This window comes from Aulonocara stuartgranti (genome assembly GCF_965226115.1).
Source record: "Aulonocara stuartgranti genome assembly, chromosome: 19".
NCBI classification, from domain to species: Eukaryota; Metazoa; Chordata; class Actinopteri; order Cichliformes; family Cichlidae; genus Aulonocara; species Aulonocara stuartgranti.
The window spans coordinates 25,647,244-25,658,459 of NC_138955.1; positions in this window are offsets into that span (position 1 = coordinate 25,647,244).

Below are 11,216 nucleotides of genomic sequence, written 5' to 3' on the forward strand. Positions count from 1 at the left end.
CAGGAGACTGAGACTGAGGAGTCTTGTTAGAAGAATAAAACCTGTGACCTTCAGCCATCGAGTCACCTGTTATTATAACTGACACTGTGTCACTTAGTGCAAAGATAATCTTTGCTTTCTATTGATTGTGCTCAGTTGTTAGAAGCTGCACTGGTCTTTTCTTACACATTTTAGTAACCTTAACAGAAACCAACAAAAACTAACAAATGGCCTTTCTTAGCTAAGGTCAGCGTCGCTGAAAATCCTTGACCATGATTGATTTTTGTTGCTTTTTACAGCCTTAAAATCACATATGGGCAAACTTAGGTAATCAGTTGAGAGCATTGCCCTATGTGTGGAAATAACCACACCTCAACATGTCCACAAGGGAACATGTCAAGAGATGACTGTCGTGTCTACTTCACTTGTTAAAGCTCTTGCAATTACTATACTACTACTACAATAATAATAATAATAGCTTATTTCCCAACATGCTGTGACAGACTGTGACAGGGTGTGCTCTGCTCTCGTCTAATCGTCTAAGGTGTGCAATGTACAGCAGATAATGGCAAATATTATGTAATACATACAAAATTCTTTGCAGCCTGTCGCTTTGAGAAATGCTGTTTCTACGAGCCCACTGCAGAGCTCTATAGTGCCATTCATAAAATGAAGAAAATCTATAAACAAAAGCAGTTTGAGTGAGTGCTGAAGAGGCTTTTAAGGGTGTACATTAAATGGAGAGGTTAAAAGGAGACACTAGAGAGGGTAGCTGTCTGTGCTGCTGACTCTCCTGAGACCTCTGTTATCTTCAACAGCCCTGGCAGGAGAGTCACTGTAACGACTCCCGCTGTCCTAATCATTTCTGACATTAGCACTTCCTATTCTGGCAGGCAGGAGGTGGTGGGGGGCCTGCAGCATCACTTGGTGGGAGGACTATATAGCTGTGAGGGAACACAAAGGAAGACCTTTTAAAATGGTAAACATGACAGAATTTTTTCCATTAATAGCAGATAAATGTGTTGTTTTTTTGTTGTTGTTGTTGTTGTATACTGTACTACCTCAGTACAATTTTTGCTCAGACCACACCTACAGAGCAGGACAGAGAGTGCACTCACACTACTGTAAGTTGATGTACACCACCTGAGCACGTCTCACCCTTAAAGCTACGGTGTTACTGTTTTCCATGCCTGTGTACAGTCAGTATATAGTTCTCATAAGTTCTGTCCACTAATTTTGCCTGTAGTGAAGAACTAATACATTTCCTCAGTGTCACCTGCCTCCTGTGCAAGTCAGAGGGCCGTATGTCACCGTGCACCAAAACAAGCCCCCAAAAACATGTCACAAAAATAGGATCCCAAACTCTTTTGTGCTCATCTTATTGAAGTGTGTGTGATAACAAGAAAGACTCAGGGGAGATGACACATCCATTTCATCTTGTAATGTCACGGTCTGCGTGGCAGTCCGTGGGGATGAGGAAAATAGGACCTAAAACGCAGGACTCTGCGATGCCACAGTGCACTTTATTTACAGTGAAACCGACAGGCAGTGTTGGTCAAGTTACTTGAAAAAAGTAATCAGTAACTAATTACTGATTACTTCCCCAAAAAAGTAATCCCGTTACTTTACTGATTACTTATTTTCAAAAGTAATTAATTACTTAGTTACTTAGTTACTTTTTAAAAACACGATTTACAACCTGAAGAGGTGATAAAGCGATAGATCTTTCAGCCCAATTCTACTTTTTCTGCATAATCCATCATACAAAATGTAATCAAATGGAAAAGTCTCTTTTTAACTTGTTTTATCAGTTTTAATCTTTTAACTTTATGCATCAAGCAAAAATTTAATTATATGCAACATTCTCTGACTGGAAGAAATTAGTTTAACATTTAAACCTATTTTCTGCACATTCCAGCACATAAAATAAAATATTTTTTGGGTTTTCCACTCACTCTTTCAAATAGATGCAAGTAAAACACAGCAGAAAATAAATAAAGTCAAAGACTCAGCGGTCCTTTTGCTCTATTTTCACCTGTAAAGCAGGACTGGGGTAGGCGGAGGTTTACCCTGGTGCAGGTGTGCCGCGGTCAGTTGAAGAATCCGCGAGTTTCTCTGTGAATTTCCCATTACGTCGTTGCGCACTCGGTGCTTGCTTAGAAGTTTAGAGGTTTTTTTCGCTGTAAAAAGTTTTCTTCCCACGCACAATGCTAATGGACGCTAATGTTTTTGTCACTTTTTATGGAATCAAACTCAAAGTAAGGTCAGTACTTCCACGCTTTAAACACGGCACGCTCATACTCTCTCCGCACTCGATATATTATCCATTGTTGATCTGCACGCAGCTGTTGTCACCAACGTTGTCACTGTCATGAGACATTCTCGCAAAAAAATCACGGTTTTAGTAACGCAGTAACGCAGCGTTCCTACGGGAAAGTAACGGTAATCTAATTACCGATTTTGCAATAGTAATCCCTTACTTTACTTGTTACTTGAAAAAAGTAATCAGATTACAGTAACGCGTTACGCGTTACTGCCCATCTCTGCCAACAGGTAAGTCCAACAATTCACTCAAAAGTGCAATTTGCCAATAGTGCTCGTCCCTTGCTCCCAGTGCGTCCCGTGCTGTAGCTCCGTTAGTGTGTGTGCTCCCCAACTCGCTTCTTCGCTCGACTCTCCTGGAGGAAGAAGGAAAATCCACAATTAGCCACACGCTAGCCGAATACCAAGAACACACGTCTCGCACAGGCTATACCAATTAGGAGTAATAATCCCACGTCGACTGTCGCCCAGGTTAAATACCTCTGTCTAGCCGGGGGGGATGATAAGATAAGATAAGATAAGATAAGATAAGATAGAACTTTATTAATCCCTCGGGTGGGTTCCTCTGGGAAATTCGACTTCCAAGAAATTACCAACAGCTGAGCAGGTAATCAGCTGCAGGTGGGAATCTATTTTTGTTGTGCTCTATGATCAAAAAACTGTTTTTGCATAACATAATAAAATTAAACCCCCTTACACACACTGAATTAGTACTCAAAGGCATTTGAAATATTAAATATTAACACCCTGGCAGCTGTGATCCCTAATTGACAACTTTCTGGCCAATCGGAAAGAAGCCTCCTGCCAGGCTATGTAAACATAGCTGTCTAGAATAAAAGCAGTGTGTCTCACTAATAAACAGTAGTTTGAAATTAAGGCCAGCTGAGTAGGTTTTGCAGTCAAGCCTTAAGGGCACCTTCTCCATTGCCTTAGTAGTAACAGTCTGACAGGTAGATGCTGGGGTTATGAATTATATAGCAGTTCCTGCAGGGACATGAAGATTGAGGATCCCTGTGAATATGATGGATAAATCTTAGGAAGAGTATCTTTGTTGGATAACATTTCTTTTGAGGCATATTCTCACTGAGATTGTTACAGCCTTTATTACCAATGGCATGTAATAAGACAGAGGTGTTATGATTGAACGCTATATTTTCTTTTTGCTGGCCAAGAAACAACAATTGAAGACAGTGACGACTTATTTGGTTCTCAAGAGAGAGCACCTTTATATTTGGAGTATTTCTATTTTAAGAAACCTTCCATCCATTTCCTTAACCACTTATACAATAAAAGTTCATTATAAATTGCAAGTGTGGAGTCTGCAGTGGGTGTTTGTTGTAATATACCGGGGGTTTTTTTGTCATAATTTAATCCTAAGAGTTAAACCTTCATATATTCAATATTCATTACACACAATACAAAGTGAAATACCATTTGGTACTAGGATCCATGGACACGTCCTCCTGGAAAAGGAAATCAGGACCTCCATAAGGTTGTGAAAACATGAAGTGCTCTAACTTCTCCTGGTAAATGGCTGCACTGAAATATGCATTGCATATATATATACAGTGGGGCAAAAAAGTATTTAGTCAGCCACCGATTGTGCAAGTTCCCCCACTTAAAATGATGACAGAGGTCAGTAATTTGCACCAGAGGTACACTTCAACTGTGAGAGACAGAATGTGAAAAAAAAAATCCATGAATCTACATGGTAGGATTTGTAAAGAATTTATTCGTAAATCAGGGTGGAAAATAAGTATTTGGTCAATAACAAAATTACAACTCAATACTTTGTAACATAACCTTTGTTGGCAATAACAGAGGTCAAACGTTTACTATAGGTCTTTACCAGGTTTGCACACACAGTAGCTGGTATTTTGGCCCATTCCTCCATGCAGATCTTCTCGAGAGCAGTGATGTTTTGGGGCTGTCGCCGAGCAACACGGACTTTCAACTCCCGCCACAGATTTTCTATGGGGTTGAGGTCTGGAGACTGGCTAGGCCACTCCAGAACTTTCAAATGCTTCTTACGGAGCCACTCCTTTGTTGCCCGGGCGGTGTGTTTTGGATCATTGTCATGTTGGAAGACCCAGCCTCGTTTCATCTTCAAAGTTCTCACTGATGGAAGGAGGTTTTGGCTCAAAATCTCACGATACATGGCCCCATTCATTCTGTCCTTAACACGGATCAGTCGTCCTGTCCCCTTGGCAGAAAAACAGCCCCATAGCATGATGTTTCCACCCCCATGCTTCACAGTAGGTATGGTGTTCTTGGGATGCAACTCAGTATTCTTCTTCCTCCAAACACGACGAGTTGAGTTTATACCAAAAAGTTCTACTTTGGTTTCATCTGACCACATGACATTCTCCCAATCCTCTGCTGTATCATCCATGTGCTCTCTGGCAAACTTCAGACGGGCCTGGACATGCACTGGCTTCAGCAGCGGAACACGTCTGGCACTGCGGGATTTGATTCCCTGCCGTTGTAGTGTGTTACTGATGGTGACCTTTGTTACTTTGGTCCCAGCTCTCTGCAGGTCATTCACCAGGTCCCCCCGTGTGGTTCTGGGATCTTTGCTCACCGTTCTCATGATCATTTTGACCCCACGGGATGAGATCTTGCGTGGAGCCCCAGATCGAGGGAGATTATCAGTGGTCTTGTATGTCTTCCATTTTCTGATGATATAAAAAAGATATAAAAATATAACACTACAACTGCCGCTATACCACTGGGTTAGGCGTAATCCCATTCAGTCAGCAATCAGCACATATTCACACAGAGGTGCAAATGTTGATAATCGTCCTCACAGGCTGTATATATCAACACCTCTGTTGGAACAATGTGTGCATGAGATGGCAAAAAAATAACTATAGATGAAAATAAACTGAAAAAAATACATAATTCTAGTATATAAATCACAACATATAGCCATGAAAGTGCCATTGAAAACAGGCCTATTATATAAATGGTAAATAAATGGCCTGTATTTATATAGCGCTTTACTAGTCCCTAAGGACCCCAAAGCGCTTTACATATCCAGTCATCCACCCATTCACACACACATTCACACACTGGTGATGGCAAGCTACATTGTAGCCACAGCCACCCTGGGGCGCACTGACAGAGGCGAGGCTGCCGGACACTGGCGCCACCGGGCCCTCTGACCACCACCAGTAGGCAACGGGTGAAGTGTCTTGCCCAAGGACACAACGACCAAGACTGTCCAAGCCGGGGCTCGAACCGGCAATCTTCCGATTACAAGGCGAACGCCCAACTCTTGAGCCACGATCGCCCAATATAACCATGTGGACAGTTAATAGATTTAATTTAATTAGTTGTACAAATTAAATCTCAGTAGTTTAAGTCTGTGCTCAACAACTGTAATTTAACTATGGTAATAAACTGCAGGCTGCTCAGTCTCTGAGTTTGCTGAAATATGATGAAAAACTCCTTTTATCTTATCTTCTTTGCAAAGATAAAGATTGATAGCGTTCAGTGCTAAAGGCGCGCTATGAAGTTTTACTTTCATTAAAGTCTTGTTTATTCATTAACTGCTTCACTAAAAAGGGAGCCGTAAACCGAGTTACAAATTTAGAAATGTAACTAATTATTTCACATTGTTATTACAGTCATCTGTTGTGCTTTGTATCGTGGTATTTGATACTGAATTAACCATGCATGCATCTATATGTAGTACATATAGTATAGTATACATTAACCTTAAGTGTTACTCAACAAAAACTCACCGCTCTTGTTCAAAGTGTGATTTGTTGACCCTTAATTTGTTTACTTTGATGCTAGCAGTTATATTTCCTGCAGCAAACATTGCAGGGAAAGATTAGCCTAGCATAACACTGAAAGTTTCACGTGCGTCTCTCCACGCTTACAAAATATGTTTTACTAGCATAAGTTATGTTTCAGCAGAGCCTGTGGAGTACAGTCATAGTGTGATTGTGGTGATGATGGCTCAGTGGGGTGATAGGCCTTAGATGTTGGATATCCCTCCAGTCTGCTTTGCTTCCACTTTGTCTTGATGATGTAACATTCTGAAATCAGACAGAAGTCCTTACATGTAGAGCCAGAGCACATACAGACCATAAACTACAGTAAAGTACACACACACACACACACACACACACACACACCTTATCATTCTTATTATAAAGACTTCGGTCTGCTCGTTAGCGATGTCGTCTTGAAAGAAAAACTTCAGGAATAGCAACTTATAGTCAAACTATAATTAAAATTAACACATTTTGTGAAAAACGCCTAACATTTGAAGCACAAAAACCTTAATCTACAGTCACAGTGTCACAGTGATTGTGTGTCTTCTTCTAATAATCACCCAACAAATCAAAGACAGTTTAGGTTCTTGGCCGTTATAAGGCTACAGGTTTGGGCTCTATGTAGGTTTGCATGCCTCAGTGATTAAAGTTCTCCTAAAATATTAATTTTTGGCTCCATAATTTATTTATTTTTTTAACTTTGGCTCATGCAATGAGGATGAAGCCCTCAGTTTATTCTCTTTCTGTAACAAATTGTTTAAGTGTGAGTTTTGGTCCTTGTTTCTCTTGTAATATAGTTGTGTCTCACTTCCTGTTTCATTTTGGTAGTGGTTGTTGTTCGTGTTTTGTGTTGCCATAAATTATTGCGGTGTGACATGGAGGCAGTCAGCTCATGGTAATGCTGAGGAGTAAATGAAAGTTGTGCCAATAGCTACTTCTCTATAGCTGTAGCTAAAAAATTATAGCCTGTCTTCATTTACATTTATCCACTAATGATCATGGTAATGACAGCTTAGGGGGAAAAAGCAAGGTATTGTCGTATACTTGTGGAAATAACAAGCTGTCAGGATATCAGGTCAAAGTCAAAATATGAGAATTTAATTTACAGACTCAAACAACATAGATTATACATAGCGAGTCCTTTGAAGTAGCCGAGACCGGATTCAATTTTAAATCTAATGAGGTAGCCTCTGGGGAGACCTTTGTGAAATTAACAATCCAATCTTCTAATTTCTCATAAAGGATTCAATACTGTATGTTACAGTATTAAGCCCGACTCAAACTGTGGTATTTTCTCTGATATTGACAGCAACTAAAACGTGACTGTTGTCTCCTGTCTGGATTTTAAGTGTTTCATTCTCATGATGCTTTTGGGCATCTGTTTGGTATCAAAGCAGTGTTTGTCTCGAGATGACAGACTTTTGATCAAATGAGCTGAGACATAAACCTCTGATGATTAAAAGTCTTTATATTTTACAGCTATTTGGATAGCTTCAATAGTCTGCCTCATGCACTTTTTGATTTATATGATTGGGACTGTGCAGTCTTGTGGAAGGCTTGGATAAGGAGAGACACTGTCTGCCTCTCATGTGGTCCTCTTACATAATTTGAATTTCCTCCTTAAAAGACTGAGTGTTTGACCTGGTTGAGATGAAGGGGAACAACATGATCATATTGACTTCTATTTTGTTTTTTAATGTGAAAGTTTTCTGCCTGTAGCAAGGAACAAGTTGCTCTCTCATCAGAGTACGATTGTGTGTGGATGTCAGATAGAGAGCACTTGTATAAAAAACAAAGTGGTGGTGTGAATGGGGGAATGAGGCATGTTGCATAAGTTGCTTTGAGTTCTTAAATGAAGTAGAAAAGCAGCGGTGGCTGAACTCAGATTGTACAAAAATATCATAGTTAATATTCGTTACTTTTTGTGCAAGTAACCACGTGACGTGTCAACCTTCCCTTCTGGATTTTCTCTTACTTGAGAAGGTTTTTAGAGGCATCATCATGGGGGCCGTGATGGGTTTGCCCCCAAAATCCAAAGAGGAAGACACATCAGCTGGCTACTTACAACAAAAGCAACAGATAATAACTCGGATCATTTGAAGCTCATGAAGCTCATCATTACATTATTTGCAAATGATGGACTGTAATATCTGAGCCAAGGTTCTTGAGTGAACCATGAGTTTCTATTTGTTGAACTGATTGTTCCAGTGTCAAGAATTAACTTGAAAAAAGACATGCTTTGTAAAAACCAGAATGCTTCATCTTTCTCTGCTTAGTGATTTCCTGCAGTAGCAGACGCCACGCTGCTAAAATTAATCTTCAGTCATTGGGATTTAAATGTTAATGAACCACTACCCACTACAACTGCTACCACCACCAACTAAATCGTAATATCTCATTCAACATTTTTAATATTTTAAAAAGTTAAACAAGTGTAAAACTCTCACTGCATGATTCACTGATATTGAATGAGTCAGAGAACAATAACAGTTTGAAATGAATTCACATGCAGGTTATGACTCATTTTAAATGTGCTGCTGGAAGAACAACAACTAAAAACCTAAACATACATTATTCTTCTTCCTTTTCTTCTTCTCACTTTAAGGATCGCCACAGTGGATCATCTTGCTCCATCTCACTCTATCCCATACAGCTCTGGACATCAGTCGATACCATTACACTTCTTCTGTATATCAGGTATCATCTTCCTCTCCAGGATTGTGGTAAACATTCCAGTTAAAGTCTGTCACCTGAACAAATTTCATTCTTTATGACCTGCATGGCTTTCCTCACACAACCCATCCCATTTATCCAGGTTTGGGACTGGCACTAGGAATACACTGAGCTAAAAATGCAATTCCCTCTCCTCAGATGAAATTCTCCACATTAGACAAAGATAATGTTTCTGCACCAAAAAACTACCATATCCTGTGAATTTAAAGGTAACGTTGTTTTGGCATTGAGAATACCTTTAAAAATACAGAATTTAACTACCTCAAAAGTTGTTGATCCACACAGAGAGAGGCACCAAAACACCAACACTTTATGACTGACACTAAAAAAGAAGCAATTCTGGAGTAAATGAGTTTTAAAAGCACCTCTACTTCAAACTGCTGTAACTCGTCGACTGTAAACTGAGAGACAGCCTTTCGCACATCTACTTCCCACCAGCAGCAATTAAAAATGTTTTCCAAGAGATTCCACTGGCACATCCGGAGCTGATGGGTGTCAGTTTGGGTAAAAGAGTGTGTCTCCTCTTCTCTATTCTCAGGAGCAGTGAGGAGACACTAATGGGGATAAGCATGTGCTCAATCTTGGCACCAAAACGGGGCTCAGCTCTAACTTTTGGAATCAGCAGAGGTTTCTGTGTCCAGGCAGAGCTGCAGGTGGGCCTGCTGGGGCTACGGCACAGCCTTGACAGGCTAATTCCTCCTCTGTGTTTCCTCTGGCTCACCGTCATTGCTCACCATCCACGGGAAACTAACCGTGATAATTCTGGTGCCTGCAGGTAATTGGCTGTGGAGATTCAGAGCCTATCACCTCATAATGGTTCATGACAGAAAAATGTCTGATCAGATTAGCTGGACGCATTATTAGATGGAAAGGGAGGCTGAAAAAAAAATACATTTAAAGATGTTAAAAAACAACAACAACAAATTTTTTTCCTGCTAAAATATCCAAAATCACAGCAGCGGCTTCAACATCCAAAGTCTCTGCACACCTCTGATGTTTTTGAGCACCTTAATGAGATTTTGTGGTGTTAAACTGGGACTTGAGATTATTTCACATTACAATGATCCGCTTAGATTATCTCAGGTAGAAAGAAACTGAAAAAAATGCAATTGCAGGAGGACGAGGTGGAGTTTGAGAAGAGGGAGATGAGCAAATGCTTAAGCTGCGGGACACGATAAAGAGACTCAAAGTTTCCAAATTCTATATCTGACATCTGGCGGAGCAGCAAGTGTAATAAGAATTGGAACTTGTGGAGAAATTTTCATTGTTAAAGTTCAGAAATAAGTGAATAAGTTTAACCTTCTCTCCTCCATGCAAGTAGCATCTGCATGAATTATCCTTCAGATCTAAATTTCAGCAATCACAAGTAAACGGAGGTCACAAAAACTTGTTCTCTCATGCTGAAAATAACCTTCAAACTGGTGTGTCTCATTGACTTTGGAAAATTTGGAAATTTCAACCAGTGACAGCATAAAGTTTGCATGTTTAACTGTATTTTCATCTTCTTCTTTTACAATCTTTGTACTGACGAGGAAAGCAGGTTTATTTTTACATATATTCACCATCAGTTCATTTATTTATTTATTGGTTGGTGTACAAAATAAGACATTTTCTAAATTCACAAATAATTTCAAGGGTGCTTTTGTTTTGTTTTCACAGGATTAAAGATGTTTTCTCTTTATTTTTTATAGCATAGACCAAAAAATGTAAGGTTCTGGAGCTCTACAGCACAATTTCTTCATAACGTGGAAAAACTTCAAGTGAAGTTGTAGTCAAACCTCAGGAATAATTTAGGTGCGTGTCTTTGGATGTCACATAAAATATCCTTTGCGTGCATTCTTTATGCAGCACTATGTGGATTCATTTTTGGTTTTGTTTTCTGTGTGTTATTTTGTTTGTGTTATTTTAATTATAGAACCGCTTCTGGGATGCAGCTGTTGGAATCAGCAGCATTGTCTTAAGAGGGTGCGATCAGCTGGTGTTTTCTCAGGGTAACACGTCCAAGTTAATAAGTAGAGTTCTGTGTGAGATTTAAAGTTCTCTGTATTATTTTGGTATATACAAATAAGGAACATAGAAAACAATCTAACATAAGTGCAGATATTTAGTGAACATAACATCTATAAATCCAGTCATTTGCTAAACTGCTCCCCTGAGCAGTAACTGTTCAATCATAGCTTTAGGATGACAGTTTTTGACCTCTAGTTGTGCTATATGCTTTGATAGGGCCCATCACAGTTTAGAGCTTATGCAGGAAACCCAATGGATATGTGCACTGTGTTGCCAAAGGTACGCTTCTTTTTGTGTTTGTTAAAGAAACCAGGAGCCAGATTTGTGTCCGGTATCCTCACTGCATGCTTTGTTTAATTGCACGCAACTGATGCACATAGAATAATG